Here is a 19,138-nt window from a genome sequence, read left to right as displayed (position 1 = left end):
CCAGTAAGGAAAAATCTAGTCAAAAAAGAGAAGCCCTGCACAAGATATGTTCATAACTGAATTCTGTCAAACCTACAATGAATACCGGGCACATATAACGTAGAAATTACTCCATAATATTGAGAAAAAGGGAAACCTCCCCAACTCATTCTATGAAGCTAAAGTTATAGTCATACAAAAGCCAGGGAAAGACACAATGATAACAAAAGAAAAGTAGAAACCAATATCCCTTATGAATACAGGTGCAAAAACCCTCAAAAAAAAAAAAAAAACAAAAACTAGCAGTCTGAATAAAACAGCATACTAAAAAAAAAAAAAAAAAATGAAGCGCCAAGATGACTTCATTCCATATGCAAGGATAGCAAACAAGGCATGATAAAAACCCCGAACAAACTAGGCATAGAAAGAAAATATCTCAGAATTATAAAAGTCATATTTGGAAAACATACAACTAACATATTCAACGGAGAAAAGTTGAAAGCATTGCCCATAAGAACTGGAGTAAGACAAGGATTCCCACTATCAACACTCTTTTTTGACATAGTGCTAGAAGTCCTAGGCAAGATAAAAAAGAGGAGAATATTAAGGGTATCCAAACTGGTTAAGTGGACATCACTTTTTCCCAATGATATAATCTTGTACCTAGAAACCCCAAAGGTTCTGCCAAGAGTCTTCTGGAATTAATAAATAAATTAAGCAAAGTCTTAGGATAAGAAGCCAATATACATAAATTAATACCATTTCTATATAACAATGACAGTTAAGCCAGGAGTCAAATCAAAGACTAAGTAACACTCATAAAAACAAAAACAAAATAAAATAAGTAGGGATATACTTACACACAAGAGAGTTAAATTTCTCTAACATGGAAAACAATAAAACTCTGAACAAAAAAGTTGCAGAGGATATAAACAAATATCCTGACTTAGTAGAAACAATAATGTTAAAATATCAATACTACCTAAAGTGATTAATAAATGCAATGCAATCTCCATCAATTTGCCAAAGTCATAATTCACAGATAAAGAAAAAAAATATTTTATACTTTGTTTGGAGCCATAAAAGAGCCTGAATCTTAAGCAAAAGAACAAATCTGTAGGACTCCCAGTGCCACACTTGCAGCCATACTATGAAACTATAGCCTTGTAGTTTAACAAAAACAGCATGGTATTTCTACAAAAATATGGAAATACACCAATGGAACAGAGGACCCAGATATAAAACCACCTACCTTCAACAAAGTTATCTTTGACAAAGCAGGCAATAACATACACTGGGGAAAAGAAGCCTTATTTAATAAATGGCTCTGGGAAAACTGGATTGTTACATGCACCAGAATGAAGTAGGACCACTAGTCCTCACCACTCAAACTCAGGATATACAAAAGATTTATGGCACAAAATCATAAGTATTCTGGAGGAAAATGTAGAAAAAGCTCTTCTAAATATGATTCTAGGCAAAGAATTTAAGAAAAAGACCCCAAAGGCAATCATGACAAAACCAAAACTGGGATTTGTTTCAGCTAAAAAGCGTCTGCACTGCTACAGACACAATTAACAGATCAAAATAGACAACCAACAGAATGGAAGAAATAGTCACAAATGACACTTCCAATAAAGGACTAGTAACTAGAATTTACAAATAACTCAAGCGACCAACAGGAAAAGACAAACCATCTTATAAACAAGTGGGCAAAAAACGTGAAAAGACAATTCTCAAAATAAGAAAAAATGGTCAATTTCATGACCTATTAGGGTAATGCAAATTAAATTCACAATGACATTATCACCTTACTCCAGTTACAATGGAATTTATTAAAATTCCCAAATCAATAGGTGCTGACATGGACACAGAGAGAAAGGCATTTTTGTATGCTGTTGGTTAGAGCACAAATTTGTAAAACTTCTATGAAAATGAGAATGACGTTTTCTCAAAGAACTAAAAGTAGACCTACAATTTGACCCAGCAGTCCCACTACTAGTTATTTTCCCCAAAAGAAGAGAAATTATTTTACCAAAAAGATACCTGCATTTGAACAATTATTGCAGCACAATTCATTATTGCCAATATGTGGAAACAAACCAAGTGCTGACAAATTCATGAGTGGACTAATTAAATGTTGTATATGTATTCCATGGAGTACTACTCAACCACAAAAAATGATAAATTAATACCTTTTACAACAATCTGTATGGCACCAGAGACCATCCTTCTAAGTAAAATACCTCAAGAATGAAAACAAACACCACATACAGTCACTATTAAATTGGAGCTAACTGATGAGCTCACATGTGCATAGAAGGAAGTAAAAGTATGTGGAAATCAACCAAGGGAAAGGGGTAGAGGGAAGGAGGCAAATGGACTAAGCCAACCTAGTGGGTATTATGAATACCATATGAGTGATGGGCATACCTATAGTCAGGACTGTAGCATCACAAAAATGATCCATGTAACATGAAATATTTTTACACCAGTAATACGTTGAAACAAAATAATCCATTCATTTTTGTGAAAATATAAAAAAATCTTCTAATCTATTTTCAGTCCATAAATACCCAGATGGGTTTTAAAAAGAATGAAGAAAGGGAGGCTCCATGATGATAGACTAGAGACATTTCTTCATCAGCTGATCTCAGTCAAATTGATGAGCGGAGTCTCTAGGTGCCTCCATCTGGATTGTCCTGTCCAGAAACAACATTGCAAAGGCACAGTGAGACAGAATGGAGCACCAGGAGCAAAACGTTAAGAAGGGTGAGAGGCACGCGTGAAAAGCAGATGCAAAGGACTGCAGCAACCCAGGGAGAGAGAGAGCCTGCATGTGGAATCCCTGGGGGATCAATTTTGCAGGTGATTTCCCCACACCGCACCATGGCATTCTGTAGGAGTGGACTGGGAGTTGAACTGAACTCTGGGAGGGCCTGTCCATCCATGCCTGAAGACTGATACGAAACAAGCAGGAATATAGGTCCCACAGGACGTTCAGGTGCACAGAAGCTGGCCTTTTGTTCAAGGGTTGGAGAGAGTATATTCTGCCTCTTAGGGACAAAGCCAGAGGCCTGAACCCAGGCTATCATTTTACTGCCACTGGCTGGGCAGATCTGGTCCTGGAGCCTGTTCAGTGGGAGACCTGGCAGCCTGGTCCCCATTGCCTAGGGAGACTGACAGGGCAGGTGTGGATAATGCTAAAACCTTGAGCTGGCTGACACCCAAGGGAGCCAAGCTTGGAGAAGCCTCACAGTATCCCATTATGTTAATGCTTCTGACTCCAGCAGTTGGAGCTACCCCAGGGCTGACTTCCTTGAACACATGGGCAGAGGTGAGCAGATTATGCCTACGACACCGCTCCATCTGTGGCTGCAGGGAACTGTTTGGATGGCAGAGTCTTCCCTGCCTCCCCACCTCATAGTCTGGCATAAGCTTCAAGAATTTGCCTCTACCACCCCCATGGGGATTCATCTCTCATACAGTTAGCTACCAAGCCCAGAATAACATCAGTGAATCAGGAAAACAAGACTGGATCTCTTTGGCAACTAGCTGATAACATCCTACCTCTACCACATGCAGAATACAGAGTACTGGGTTCCCCCCCCCCCTTAACCAAGAAGTGCCACGTATTGTCATTAGGAAGAAAAGATTTTTTCTTTTTCTTTTGCTTTTCCTAATCCTGGAGCATAACTTACGGACCATGCAATACATGTATTTTTGATTTTTTTTCCTTTTTTTTTTCCTTTTTTTGTTTTTTTCTTTTTTTTAACTTTATACTATTTCTATTCTCTTCTCCATTTCTTTTTCTTTTTGTTTATTTTTCTACTTTTCTAATCTTTCTCTCATAAATCCCTTAAGTAACAATCAAGATAATCTCTCTCTTTTGAGTGTGTTTTGTGTTTGGTTTTTTGGAAGACCATTTCTAAGGCCTCCATGGCAGTGTTGCAGCAATGGTCTGGCTCATGGTGGCCTTCAACACCTGGATTTGGAAATCCCTGCTTTGACCTCCTGAGGAGTTGCAACAGCTGTTCCTCACTGAAGTTCATGTTTTTGTTTGTTTGTTTGTTTTTTCCATATTTGATGGAAGTAGGGTCTCACTCTGGATAAGGCTGGTCAGAACCATCTAACTTTGGGTAATACACCTGCCCTAGAGCCGCCAGATCACTGATAATTGCTGGTATGCTTCACTATACATGGCCTGTTACAATTATCATCATTAGCTTTCTTCTTTTTATCTCTCATTTTCTCATTCTTTTACTCTCCTTCCTTTTCATTTTTTAATCCTTGTACCAAAAGACAACTTTTTTTTTTTTTTTTTTTTTTAGAGACAGAGTCTCACTGTACCGCCCTTGGTAGAGTGCCGTGGCGTCACACGGCTCACAGCAACCTCTAACTCTTGGGCTTACGTGATTCTCTTGCCTCAGCCTCCCGAGTAGCTGGGACTACAGGCGCCCGCCACAACGCCCAGCTATTTTTTTTTTTTGTTGTTGTTGCAGTTTGGCTGGGGCCGGGTTTGAACCCGCCACCCTCGGCATATGGGGCCGGCGCCCTACTCACTGAGCCACAGGCGCCGCCCAAAAGACAACTTTAATCTCAAAGCACAGAAACAAAGAGGCTTCAGGACAACTAGGAAGTGCGAAAAGTTAAGTAGGGGAAGGAAATAACAAGAAGTAACAACACATGCAGAGGATCCAACAAATAAAAACTATATCAACTTGAAAAACTAGAATAGACCAATCCTGCAAGGGATTACCAAGCTGCTGTCAAAGATGAAAAGACAAAAAGAATTTAGATTATAGATGTCCAAAGTGATGAAGAGAATTAAAGGGCAAGTGGAAAGTCACCAAACAGAAATAAAAAAACTGACCCAAGAAACAATCAAAAGACATGATGAAATTAGAAAAGAGTTCAAAGTATTGAAGGAGTCATTCAAGGAGTTTAAAATGCAACAGAAAATTTCAATAACAGCATAAACCTTGAAGAAGAAAGAATCTTAGAACTTGAAGACAAGGCTCTTGAGCTAACTCACTTACTTAATGAGGCAGAAAAGAGGAGAGTAAAGGTCAGGTGTGATGGCACACACCTGTAATCCTAGCACTCTGTGAGGCCAAGGAGGGTGGATTGCTTGAGCTCACAGGTTTGAGACCAGCCTGAGCCAGAGTGAGACCTCATCTCTAAAAATAGGCATTGTGGCGGGCGCCTGTAGTCCCAGCTACTTGGGAGGCTGAGGCAAGAGGATTGCATGAGCCCGAGAGTTTGAGGTTCCTATTAGCTATGACACCACGGCACTCTACCTCAGGTGACAAAGTGACAGTCTATCTCAAAAAACAAAACAAACAAATCCAAGAGAGTAAAAGAATAGCAATCTTAGAGAATTATGGGATTTTATAAAGTTTATAAACATACAAATTATAGGCACAGAAGACCTATTGGAGGATATCATAAATGAAAAATGTTTAAGTATTACCAAAGATTCAGAGAAAGTCCGTTGAGAAATATCAAAGCCCAGTTTATCTCAATTCAAACAGAGCATTTTCTAGACACATTGTAAAAAACTTGGCCAAAATGAAATAGAAAATTTTGAAGGCCACCAGGAATAAGCACCAGTTGACCTACAAGGACAATTCCATCAGAGTGACAGCAGATTTCTCAGCTGAAGAACAACAAGCTAGAATAGATAGGACTCTCATTTTCAATATACTCAAACACAACAACTCCCTGCCTAGGATTCTGTATTCTATCAAACTAAGTTCCATATTCAATGGATATATCGAATGTTTTCCTTGCAAGTAAGCATTGAAGAAATTTGCCACTATAAGACCACCTGTCCAGGAAGTATTCCAGAGTAATATTACACATCGAACATAACAATGTACCACAAGAAAAGACACACAGAAATTAAAGGTCATAGCCTAACTTCCTCAATGGTACAAGTGATAAATGTAGGTGGCAACCTTCACAAAAGACAAACACAAATCCATCATAGTCAAGCCATAATGAATGGCTTGAATTACCCACTGATGAGACACAGACCAGATGACTGGATCAAAAGCACAAGCCAACTATATGCTGTCCTCAGGTAACATACTTAATAGCTAAGGACAAAACAAGACTCAGGTTGAGAGATTAGAAATCAATATTTCAGGCAGATGGAAATCAAAAGAAAGCAGGGGTCACAATTTCAAGATACACTGGGCTTCAAACCACAAAAGATAAGGAATGATAAAAATAAAGTACTCTATTTTCTTGTCAAGGGAACAATACCAGAAGACATCTCAATCCTAAGTCTTTATGCACCCAAATTAATTAAATGTTTCCAGATTTACAAAATGAACTCTAACAAGTCTGAACAATATAATATCCTATAACAGCATAATTTCTGGGGACTTCACACCCTATTGACAGAACTGGACAGACCCTCCAAACACAAACTGAGCAAAGAAACGATCGACTTTAACATGACTCTACAAAACATACCACCCCGATATTACCAAATACACTTTCTCCTCATTAGCTCATGAATAATTTTCCAAAACTGACCACATCCTAAGACACAAATCAAACCTCGCCTAATTTAAAAGAATAGAAATTATACCTTGTAGCTTACAGATTACTATGGAATCAAGGTCGAACTCATTTCCAACAAAACCTTTCATTCCCCAAATCATAAAAACTAAATGATCTTACGTGAAAGACAACTATTTCAAGGAGAAAACAAAGGAGAAAAATCATTAGATTTGTCTAACAAAATGATGATGAAAAACCTCTGGGATACTGAGAAAGCAGTCATAAGAGGGAAATTTATTGCATTACATGCCCACAGCCAATAATTTAAAAAGCACAAATCAACAATCTAATGCATCATTTCTAGGAACCGGAAAAGAAAGAGCTATCCAATCCCAAACCTAGCACAAGGAAAGAACCAAAATCAGAGCAGAAGAAAATGAAATTGAGAACAAAAGAACCATTCAGGAGATTAAGAAAACAAAGAGTTGGTTCCTTAAAATAAATAAAATTGATAAAAATAAAAAAAAAATGATAAAACTTTGGCTAGTCTAGAAACAGAAAAGTAAGATCTCTAATAACCACACCGAGAAATGAAAGAGGAAAAATAACAATAGATGTCGCAGAAATACAAGAGATTATCTCTGATTGCTACAAAAATTGCTATGCCCAGAAATTTAACATTGTGGAGGAAATGGACTAATACCTGGAATCATACTACCTACCTAGACTTAACCAGGAAGAATTAGAACTCTTGAACAGACCGATATCAAGCACAGTAATCGCAAAAATAAAATAGCTTCTAATAACGACAACAAAAAGTCCTGGACCAGATGATTTTACACCAGAATTTAAACAAACATTCAAAGAAGAGCTCATACCTATGCTGCAGAATCCATTCAAAAACATTGAGAAGGAAAGAACACTCCCAATTCATCCTCTGGAGCAAATATCTTCCTGATACCAAACCATAAAAAGGACCCATTAAGAAAAACACACGCACACCCCCCAATTTCACTAATGAATACAATCCAACAATACTCAAAATCCTAGCAAATAGAATACAGGTGTGGGACGGCGCCAGCGCCCGGCGCGCTGCGGCGGGTGTCAACGGTCCCCACATCAGTCTCACCTCACCGGCTGCCGTTGTGACAACCGCTGCGGCTCCCCGGTGCCTCGCCGCCTCGGCCTCCAGCAGCCCCGCGTCGCAGCCAAGTCTCCGCCTCCGTCATCCCCGGTGCCTCGCCGCCTCGGCCTCCAGCAGCCCCGCGTCGCAGCCAAGTCTCCGCCTCCGTCATCCCCGGTGCCTCGGCGCCTCGGCCTCCAGCAGCCCCGCGTCGCAGCCAAGTCTCCGCCTCCGTCAGCCGCGGCGCCAGCCCGACTGCGCGCCACGTGACCCAGCGCTGTGAGCTGTGCGTCTGGGACCCGTCCAGCCGGCCTGACCGCTCGCGACGACCGTTCCTGGCGCACCATCCATCCCCCGCGCCACGCTCTGCCGGGCCCGATAGTTTGGCCTCCTCCTCCCGGTGGACCTTCAGTTCCCGAGCCCTCCCGCGAAGCCTCAGCTGGCGGCGCCGGACCCTCCAGCCTCCGCCGCGCCTCGTCCAGATAGATAGGCGGCCTGGGTCAGCGGCTGCAGTCGCTTGGCCTGCTGTAGCCGTCCGCCTCGGCCTCCCGCAGGGCCTGGCTCAGGTCGCGCAGCCGCCACACCAGGCACAGTACCGCGCGCACCGGCGCACGCACTTCCCCTAAGCTGGGCCTGGCGTGAGTGCGCTGCAGCACCCGGCAGGCTCGCCGCGGGGTCCCGAACACCGCCTCCAGCCACTGCCGGTCGCGCAGTCTCTGGAGGACCACGTTGGCGTCGGTCCCCGGGAAGGGCCGGCACTGGGGCTGCGGCGAGCACCGCCTCCTGGCCCAGGGCCACTGTGGAGCCCCTGCTGTCCTGAGGCGCCTCGTCCGTCCGACGTGCGCGGGGACGCCGTCTTCCAGCGCCGGGTCACGTGATGCGGTCACGTTGTGCGCAGTCGGGCAGGCGGCGGCTGACGGAGGCAGAGAGTTGGCCGGGACGCGGGGCTGCTGGAGGCAAAGGCGGCGAGGAACGGGGGAGCCGCAGCGGTTGTCACCACGGCAGCCGGTGAGGTGAGACTGACAAGGGGATCGTTGTCACTCGCCGCGGTGTGCTCGGGCGCTGGCGCCGTCCCACACCTGTATTCTATTTGCTAGGATTTTGAGTGTTGTTGGATTGTATTCATTAGTGAAATTGGGGTGTGTGTGTGTGTGTTTGTGTGTGTGTTTTTCTTAATGGGTCCTTTTAACCAAATGGGTCCAAATAACCAAAGAAGTGGTTATTTGGGGTAAGTAAGTGTTACAGTCTTTCCTGATCAGAAACCATTTTATTGTTTTGTATATCACTTGGGCTGTAATGTCCATTCCAACTCAAAAGTTCAAAGATTCCACGGCTAGAAAAGTCCCTGAAAAGAGAGGTCTAGAGAGACACAGTGATGTGGTGGAAGGAGTTCAGGTTCGGCAGCAGGAAGACTTGTGTGCTTATCTTGCTCTGCCATTTATCAGCTGTACGCCTTCAGCAAGTTATTGATGCTTTCCAAGCCTCTGTTTCCTCATTTCTAATGTAGAAGTAATACTATTCATATTCCGGAGTTGTAATTATTAAACAAGATAAGAATATAAAGTAGCTGACACACAGTAGATGCTTACTTGAGAGTAGTTATTATCATCTGATACAATCGCCCAACTTGAGCTAGGATGACGTATTAGAGCTGTCCACCCCTGCCTGTTCATCCTATGTCTTGTCAATATGTGGCACACTTCAGGGGAAATTCCAGATTGTGTATGTTGACGAGGGTCACAGAAGTAGCGAAAACAATCAGTGCATCACCAAATAGGTATTATCAGAAAGTGCTTTGCAGCCAAAATAAAGATGTGACTTGCCTACAGTTATAGTTAATTAGTATACCTCCAATCCAACCAAACCTTTTTTTTTCAATTTCAGATTAACATGAGGGTATAGGCGATTAGGTGACAAGGTTTGCATTTGTTAGGTAAGATCACTGTTGTAATTGTGTCTCGCACCCGGGAGATGTGCTGTGTACCCTTACATTGTGCCCATTAGGTGGGAGCACACCAATATCCCTCCCCCACAACTTGATTACATTGAGTTTTTCTCATGTGGGCGTGTATTTGTTCATCTACTGGCTTCATATTAGTATTGAGTACATTGATTACTTGCTTTTCCATTTTCGTGATACTTTTTAAGAAGAATGTGTTCCAACTCTATCCAGGTTAGTACAAAGGATGTAAAGTCTCCATCTTTTTTTTTTTTTTATGGTTGAAAAGTATTCCATGGTATACATATACCACAGTTTGTTAATATATTCCTGGATTGATAGGCACTTGGATTGTTTCCACACCTTGGTGACTACAAATAAATTGAGCTGCAATAAACAATCTAGTTCAAATGTCCTTATGATAAAATGTTTTTTTTTTTTCTTCTGGGTAGATGCTTAGTAATGGGATTTCATGATCAAATAGAAAGTCTATTTTGAGTTCTTTGAGGATTCTCCATACTTCTTTCCAAAGAGGCTGTATTAGTTTGCAATCTCACCAGTAGTGTAAAAGTGTTCCCTTTTTTTCCACATTTGCACCAGCTTCTACAGTTTTGGGATTCTATGATGTGGGCTATTCTCACTGGGGTTAGGTGATGTCTTAGGAGTCCAATCAAAACTCTTGTTGGTTTAGCCACTAAATCAAACTTTACTGTTCCTAAATTGAGTATTTTTCTTTGGTCATAACCAAGGAAATTCACCAAAGTTTTGTGAGTTTAGGTGGTTGTCTAGGAAAGATGCTAAGATAAGTCAAAACAGACATCACTTTATTTTGTCAAGTTCTATAACTTGTATGTCTACAACCCTACGTAAAATAATTTTTAAATACAAAACTCTTTCAGCTGAATTAGAACTGAGAGAGATTGATTCTGATGGTAAACCCAGTTTGCCAGGCCCTCAGGGACTGACTGGAGAGATGTGAGTTCACAAGTGTTAGGTGGTGAACTGAAGGTTAGTGTATTTACACTGAAAATGATACTTCTCAAGATAAGGCACTGGCTGGCCAGTGCGTTCTGTCTGTCCCTCTTAGCAAAGGTTATATGGGTAGTCAAGTGACTATTAGTAGATTGTTTGGAAACATGGAGTTAGATGATCTCAATGGTAGATTCCAGAATTTGTGGAAGTTTCTCCATCCATCTCCTGTCAGCTGATTTGGTTGGCATCTTCTTACCCAGATAGTGTTGGTAAAAGATTGCCCTGTTTCCACACTCCCTGATGTCTTCTGTTGTGTCATGTATTGATTGTCATCACTGGGACTCCGGTTCTTACTGACTTCGTTCAGGTGGACTGTGTCCAAGCATGCACCTCCTGGCTCCCTTGCAGCTCTGTGAAATTCAGTGATACGAAGGGGAGGTCTGTTGGTTAAGGAAGGTTTTTGATAAATCTTGATAGCAGGGGCTTTCAAGCAAAGACTAGGCAGGCATTTGCTTTTTTCCCTATTCATTCCCATTTCTTTTAGCTAGGAGGTGATACAGCTGTCTTGTGACCTTGAAGGTAATGACCACATGCTAAGTTTGGTGGATTAGAAGTTTAAAGGGAGCCTGGATCCTTATTTATTTTCTTAGGTAGCAATACTATCCCTTGAATAATGTGTAGACTTCTTGTATTGTAAGGAAAATTACTCCTGGTAAGTCATGTTTCTGCAGTCCTAATTGATACATGTTTCATTGAAACACACAGATGGCCCATTTAATGTTCACTTTGACATCTGTCCCAGTTCTTCTGTCTAGCTCTGAACTGTTCTGGTCCTTTCACTGAGTTGCTTTAGGTAACCTTGATGTTTCCTAAGACGGTATATTTTCAAAATACCCCTTACATGTGCTGCTTTTTCAGGTGGTGAAGATAGTGGACTTTATGTTAACTTATCTCGTTATGCTTTAAGCAGGCAAAGTGTGCCTGACCGCCAGTTTTTGGAGTTTTTTATATGACTGATTTTCAACCTCTGCTCCATGGCACACTGTGAGAGGATCTTAGGTGTGCCATGAAACTTTCAAAGATCATCAATTACATTGTTTTTGAAAGAAGTTCAAGCACAGTAAATATATTCTTTTTTTTTTTCTTTTACTCTTTTACTCTTTTTGATCAGCAATGTAAGTATTTTGCGGAAGTTTAAGTATAGGTTCAAGTGTGCTGTGAGATAAAAAAGGTTGAAAAACACTGTTATATATTCACAATTTATGCTTGTTAGTTTCCCTCACTGAACTTTATTTCCTGGCACTCCTATCTCTTAAAATGCAGAGTCACCATATGTAAATCCTGTTGACATTTTAAATACCTAGATGTGTGTTCTGATGGTGAATGTGAGCTCTGCTCCAACCTTAACCTTGTTTGTTATGTCTGGCTCAGCATCCAGGACCAAATCCAAGCTTGTCGTTTCTTTTGCTTGTTACATGTTGACAGAGGAAACAGACTCCCCAGTCTTACCTTCAGGAACATGTAATCTTTTAGCTTAGGCCACATTTGTGATGAATGTTGAGATATCCCATGATCACTGCTCCAGTTTTTTTCCACACTTCCTTTTCTTGCATAAACACTTCCTGCATTCTCATCCTGCAAAAAAACATTACATGTTCAGTGTTTGTGATGGAAGACTACAAGGAAATTAACTGGTGCTAGGCTTTTAGGAAAAGTGGGTTCGCATTCCCATTGTGAACACGGGTACTACCTGAAAAAAGGCAACCTGAGGACTTTTGAGTAAATGAATTACAATTACAGCCACAGTAGCAAACCCTAAAGTAGCCCTTGATAGGTGCCGGGCACTGATGTAAATGTTTTACACGTACTCATGTAATTCCACAAAAACTCATGAGGAAGGTACTCTTGTCCCATGTTTAGGGGTGCAGAAACCACGTCACAGGGAGGTTAAGAGTTTTGCTCAGGATGTTAAGGCTGCTGTGCGCTAGTTCTGTCTGTCTTGCTCCGGAATCCATACATTTAACCGTGCATTTATTTTTAGAAATGACAATTATTTCAGGAATGGAAAAATAATAACTAATAAAGGTCATTTTAAGAGAGAGAAATTAAGGATAAATACAAGCTAATTTTGTTATTTAGAATAAAGACTGCAAAATCACAACAGAAAGCTGATGTCAACAAGGCTAGAATTTCACAGGGCCGAGTCCATAATTCTTCATCTCGACCCTGTCTTCCACAAGAAGCCCAAAGATACCTGGCACACTACTGACCTGGAAAAGTTAACGTGCCTTCACAATATGATGACAATTAAAAATACAAAAAATGATAAATTTTATTCAGATGTATTTTTGACATATCAGTAATATAATTTTTATGAAGATTTCGAAGAAAATGGTAAATTTGTTTTTTTACTGATAGAACCAAGTAGGAGGAGGAGGAGAATTCAAAATTTAGGTGGAGAGGGACATTTTAAAAGATACATATAATTGTGGAAATTCATCTGTGTCATATATCCCTTTCATTGGGAAATTACTGTGTTACCAGCCTGCAGGTACAACCTGCGGAATTGAGTGATGTGGTTCACAATGAAAGTCCTTAGTGATAACCCAGAGCTTTCTGCAGTCTGACCTCACTGCTCAAAGTCCTGATCTTAAGTGATCTCAAAACCAATGGGATAACTTGTGTACTTGCCTTTGTGGAGTTGTTTTTATTACATAGAACGTATCTTTATTACAAAAGTCACATCCTATGGAGAATGAGAGAAAAAGAGCAACTGGTAAGCATCCTCTCTCCTCTTGCCTCCCAATAATTCCCCTCCTGCATGGAGGATGGGATTTAGGTCTGTATGTGATGGCAGGATTCAGGCAGCCAGGTGAGGAGTGAAGCAGTGGGTGGGGGGCTGTCAGCATCTGGTGGGGAGTGTGCCCTTGTCTCATGCTCTGTCAGGGTACAAATGTTTCCTGATTCGTCACTCTCATAGTTTATTCCAAAGTTCACCATCAATTCTAAGTGAAGATCCACTGACCTGTGATAGGAGTGAAATCAGGGAGCAGAGGACAGTCTGGCTGGGAGCTTCCTGTTGGGTTATCAGAGGGTCTGACAGTAAGCTCATGTTTTCTCTCACTAGGAGAGAAAAATTTGCCTTGTTGGACTTCAACAACTCAACTGACAGTAGCCTTTATAAACATGTAGCAAAAAAATGTAGGGAAGTTCCACATACAGATGTTTTCTTTTCTCAGGCCTAATAAACCTGATCCTTTCTCCCTTTAGCAGTCTCCGCTGGGCTGTGCGAGGCTGACGCTCAAATGAGTAAATCTGTGAGCCTGAAGGGTGGGTGAAGTAGGAAGTCATACGACTGCTTCCCTGGTGGTCTGCCCAGAGAGTAGAATTGTGGTTATCATTGTCTGGGGAAGTGTAGATCAAAAGATACAAAATCTCATTTAAATAGGAGGAATAAATTGAAGAGATCTGTTGTATAACATGGTGACTATAGATAGTAACTGTATTTTATGCTTGGTATAAATTATTTTTTTAATTTTAAGAAGAGATGTTGGTTACTTTCATTAATTAAAGACAAATAATTTTTTTTTTTATTTGAATGAATAGTCCTAGTGTTTCCCTTTGGAAATGTTTCTCAGTGAAAGAAATATTTGTAATCAGAATTTAAGGATTGTTATTGAGTATTAAGCTTTTATTTTCCCATGGTCTTAGCCTCTAAATTTTTAGTTTTACTGAACATGGAAAATTTACCTAACTTGGAAAATGATAACTTTTATTAGCTATCAGTTTGGAGAGTGGCAGGTATGCCAGGGTACTCTGGTTGCCGGCAACAGAAACCAGCTCTGGTTAACTTGTACTGATAGAATTTATTATACATTAGAAGGTGATGGGTTAGGGTTAATGTTTGGAAGGCAAGTCCAAACATTAGACTCAAAGGGGAGGGAGTGGACCACTGCTAAAGGAATCTTGGTGATAGAAACCAGTGTTCTCTTTTTTTTTTTTGTAGAGACAGAGTTTCACTTTATGGCCCTCGGTAGAGTGCCGTGGCCTCACACAGCTCACAGTAACCTCCAACTCATGGGCTTAAGCGATTCTCTTGCCTCAGCCTCCCAAGTAGCTGGGACTACAGGCGCCCGCCACAACGCCCGGCTATTTTCTGGTTGTTTTGCATTTTGGCCAGGGCCGGTTTGAACCCGCCACCCTTGGTATATGGGGCCGGCGCCTTACCGACTGAGCCACAGGCGCCGCCCCAGTGTTCTCTTTTTGATCCAAGTCCAGAGTTGGACATCCGTGACCCTCAGCAAGGCCTTCCCTGACCATGACCCCTGTTTTCCGAGGACCCAGTTCCCCTTTGAATACTTTATTTTTCCTCACTTCTGACATCATCATGTCTATATTTTGCTGTTTACCTTGTTCCCTTTCTGTTTTCACGAGCATTTCTAACAGTGGCTCAAAGCAGGTGATGGCAGAGGTTACTGTAAGAACACAGAGTGCAGCTCTGCACCCGTAGTTCAGTGGTTAGGGTGCCGAGATACTGCATGTAAGTACAATGCAAAGTATAAATGCCTTACAGCCGCCCAAGGCAGTGGTTTCTGTCTGTTTTGTTTGCTGCCAGTGCTGAGAATGGTGCCTGGCACTCAGAAGGAAGGTGCTTAAACATTTTTATTTAATGAATCAATGACCAAAAATAGCCATTGGGATTCCTGTCTGATATCAGTTATAGATGAAATTGTCTGAAAGTGGTAGTCCAAAATAGTTAAGGTAAACAAGAGGATCATTTATAAAGATAGATTTGCTAGTACAATTTCTGAATTTTTCTTGAAGGCATAATAGTGTTTTCTAAAAAAAATCTGAAAACTGTGTTTCTACTTTCCCACCCTCCAACTTACAAAATTCTCATGTCTTCTGTGAGGCTATGCAAGACTATTTATAGTAGTTTGTTGGTTCAGCTTTACTTTAGCTATATGTCAGCATAGCCAAAAAAAGTTCTCATAGCAATTAGTGACTATAATTATTAATAGAAACTATAATAACTTTTAAGTTCTTTTCCCAGAAACATCTCTGCACCATAAATAAATTTGAAGCAATCTCAATGAATGGGTAGCTAGTTTGTATTTAAATTTTCATCTGAATGGGAATAAGTAATGGGAAGGACAGAGACCAAAATAGCTTGGCTCTTTGCTCCACAGATAGGTGATAACCTTACCGAAAACACACAAAAATGGAATGACAGGGTTAGAGGTTCCAAACTGTGGATAGCAGCATGAATGTTTCCAGGAGTTGTTAATGAGAAGTGCTCAAATTTTATAAAGAAGGTAGAAAAAAACTCACTCTATTCACAACATATTTGGTTACTTGAATTATGAGCCTTTGAATCAGAGAATTTGTGGTGATGGATAGCACACAAGCTCAGGAAACAGCCTGGCTGAGTTCATTTTCAGACTTTGCATTTTTAAGCTATGTGGCTTTGGATAAGTGACCTCACCTCTGTGTGGCTCAGCTGGCTTTTGTGAGAAATTGGAGTGATGATACATGAGGTTGTTTTGAGCATTCAGTGAGATACTGCATGTAAAGTACAATGCAAAGCCTGGCACAGAACATAATGTCAAATATTATCATTATTGTTACATACATTTTGGTGTTTTTTCTGTAAGTAAACAATCTCTATAATGACAGGATTTATAATCTTTTTTCTCTGCATTTTACAGGCTTGTGATGTTGTCGTTTTTCAAAAATATATTTTTAGAGGCTGCATAATGTTCTTTTGTATGACTGTGGCATCATTTAAAAATTTTTAACTGTTTGACATTTTAGGTGTTTTCATTTACAAACAGTATGATGAGTATCTTTGAATGCGTTTCAAAGTCTGATAAAATTATAAGTTTTGTTGTTTTTTACCCTGAATTTTTATATGCATATCAAGTTAATTTATGAACAGGTATATCTTTGCTTCTTTGTTCTATCAGACTGCTTTTCTGTTCAGAGTCTTAATCAGATACTAGGTAAATTTTCACATAAATATTTTCCCTATCTCATATTTTAAATTGTGGATTATAACTCATGAGCACTGTTGATCGGCTGATCTCATTTGTTTATGTTTCTTTTCTCGTGCAGCAAGGGGTTCCCGTAGGACCACACTGGCTCTCTGTGTTCTTACAGTAAGCTCTGCTATTACCTGCTTTGTCTGAGCCGCTGTTGGAAATGCTGTTGAAACAACTGTTTGATGCACCATATGGACTGATTATTCCTACTGATTGCTGTGGTTGCCAGGCGCCTTTACTTAAGCCTTCAGGGGACCTTTGCCTCCTTCAACAGGTTTATACTCTTGCACAGAATTCTTTTTGGGATTCTAATATTCGCAAAATTGTAAAACCCAGCTGGATCAGAGTAACTGCTGACATCATGAACGTACTCTTTTGCCGAAGATACCTCTTTTGTGGTGTCAATCAAAAAAGCATTTCTGTCTAATCTTGTGGCATACACACATCAGCTGTGTGTAAAGCATCTATGTTGTTATTAAAGAAAATATTAACAAGCAGAAAGGAAACACGTAGGAAATGCGAACCGGGCAGTTCTTCCTAATTGAGCTCTCAAGCTATGCTGGTCTGAGTTCTCATCTTATTTTTTCCTGAGAGCCTCTGTCTAAGAGTGATGCTGTATCTCATCCTGGTGTTCTCTTTTCCTAAGTCTAGTGATGTCGAACTTCAGGAATCCTCAACAGATGATGGCCCCTCTATTCCAGACAGAAACCAGGTGACCAATACCAGTGTGATCAGCTCATACCTGGGCTGCATTCCAGCCCTGTCTGTGCTGTGCAGAGGGTCGGTGCCACACCTCTTTGCTCTGTAATTCTAAGAAATACTGTAGATTTTGTTTGGAAGATTCTAGAAGTTATGAGATCCAGTGAAATGTTCCGATACAGTCCTCAGGACTGAGCCCTTCCAATGCGAGGGAGGAAACCAATCTCTAAATCTAATCTCTTACTTGTGAGCAGTCTGTGTTTTTATGTGCACACGTACATGCTGACGTGAGTGTAATGAACTATTCAAACTGCCGCAGTTGGCTTTCCTCACTTCGCTATGTCTTCGGTGTCTTTCCTGGCCAATAAATGCAGAGCAACATCTTCACTTAGTGTTATTATACAGTGTATGGATGTACACAGATGGACTTAATCCCTCTAGTATTCAAGTTTTGGATAATATATTCAATATTGCAAGACATTTAAAAATTTATGTTCATTATTCATTTATCGATGCCCAAATACATTCATAGGATAAACTCCTAGAACTGAAATTCCCATTTCAAAATTTATTACTACATTAAGGCTATTGATAAGGCTATTGATTAAGGCCACATTGTCCTTGAAAAAGGTTACATTAGTTTACATTTTGTACAGCAGCATGTTTGCACGTACGCAACGAAATTCTGGGCAATATCATTCTTTTTAGTTTTTGATATATCTGTAGTTTTTTATGAGGTATTTTATAACTTTTATTTTTACTGTATTGGTTACTGGAGAGGTTGACTACTTGTGTCTCATTACTGATTTTGTGTGTGTTTATAAATTTTCGGTTCAATCCTTTACTTACAGTTGTCATTGTTGTTTAGCTGGCCAGGGCTGGGTTCGAACCCACCAGTCTCAGTGTATGTGGCTGGCTCCCTACCCCCTGAGCTATGGGTGCCAGCTGGGAATGCTATTGATTTTTACATATTTTGTATGTAGACATCTTATTGAACTCTCTGGATGTTTTCAAAAATAATATTGGGGATTAATTTTCTATATTTTTAATAAGTATTTTTAAGGCACAAAATGAATAGGGCAGGAGGGAGAAAAGGGCAGATTGTATACAAACCAGAAAGGGGCCACAACAACTTACTTTTACGTCTTTTTTTTTTTTTTAGAGACAGAGTCTCACTTTGTCACCTTTGGTAGAGTGCTGTGGCATCACAGCTCACAGCAACCTCTAGCTCTTGGGCTTAGGCGATTCTCTTGCCTCAGTCTCCCGAGTAGCTGGGACTACAGGCGCCCACCACAACGCCTGGCTATATCTTTTTGAATAAAATCTGTTTCTAGCAGGTCATAATGGCAAGAAATTTTAGAATAGCTTAACTGGTGGAGTTAAAACCCCCACTAAGGGCTGGGTGTGGTGGCTCGCTCCCATAATCCCAATACTTGGGGAGTTCTGAGTCAGGAGGATGACATGAGCCCAGGAGTTTGAGACCAGCTTGAACAACATAGACCCCATCTCTACAAAATAAGAATTTCAAAAAAACCCTCACCCCAGCTTATTTATCTTGAAAGCGTATCTTTTGTGAATGCAGAAATGCCCTCCATTTTATGGAGAGGAATGCAAAGATGGTAGGAATACTCATTACAGACGTGGTATAACAGCGGCTCAGTTTCTGGTGATTGAGCTTTCACCATGTGTTGGCCCTATCTTTTAACTTCTAAACCCTTTGTGGAATTAACTCATTTTGGGGAGAAACTTGTGAGGGAGGTGTTAGCATTATACTGTCCTTTTGACAGAGTGAGAACATGGCTCACTCTGTCACTCAGGCTGGAGTGCAATGGTGCAATCATAGCTTACTGCAGCTTCGAACTCTTGGGCTCA

General features: G+C 40.7%; 1 protein-coding gene and 1 pseudogene across 1 annotated transcript in view; one reads left to right on the top strand and one right to left on the bottom strand.

Annotated features, from left to right (window-relative positions):
* Positions 1-2,503, bottom strand: part of LOC128574196 (rho GTPase-activating protein 15-like) — a 45,242-nt gene extending 42,739 nt beyond the window's left edge. Inside the window, exon 1 of the mRNA XM_053574846.1 lies at positions 2,413-2,503. The gene's annotated coding sequence lies outside the window, so the exon portion shown is untranslated. The remainder of the gene's footprint in view (positions 1-2,412) is intronic.
* Positions 1-19,138, top strand: part of LOC128573691 (60S ribosomal protein L7-like) — a 350,760-nt pseudogene that overhangs the window by 106,998 nt on the left and 224,624 nt on the right.

The sequence above is a fragment of the Nycticebus coucang genome, chromosome 21 (genome assembly GCF_027406575.1).
Source record: "Nycticebus coucang isolate mNycCou1 chromosome 21, mNycCou1.pri, whole genome shotgun sequence".
Taxonomy (NCBI): Eukaryota; Metazoa; Chordata; class Mammalia; order Primates; family Lorisidae; genus Nycticebus; species Nycticebus coucang.
This window is presented reverse-complemented; position numbering and strand designations above follow the sequence as displayed.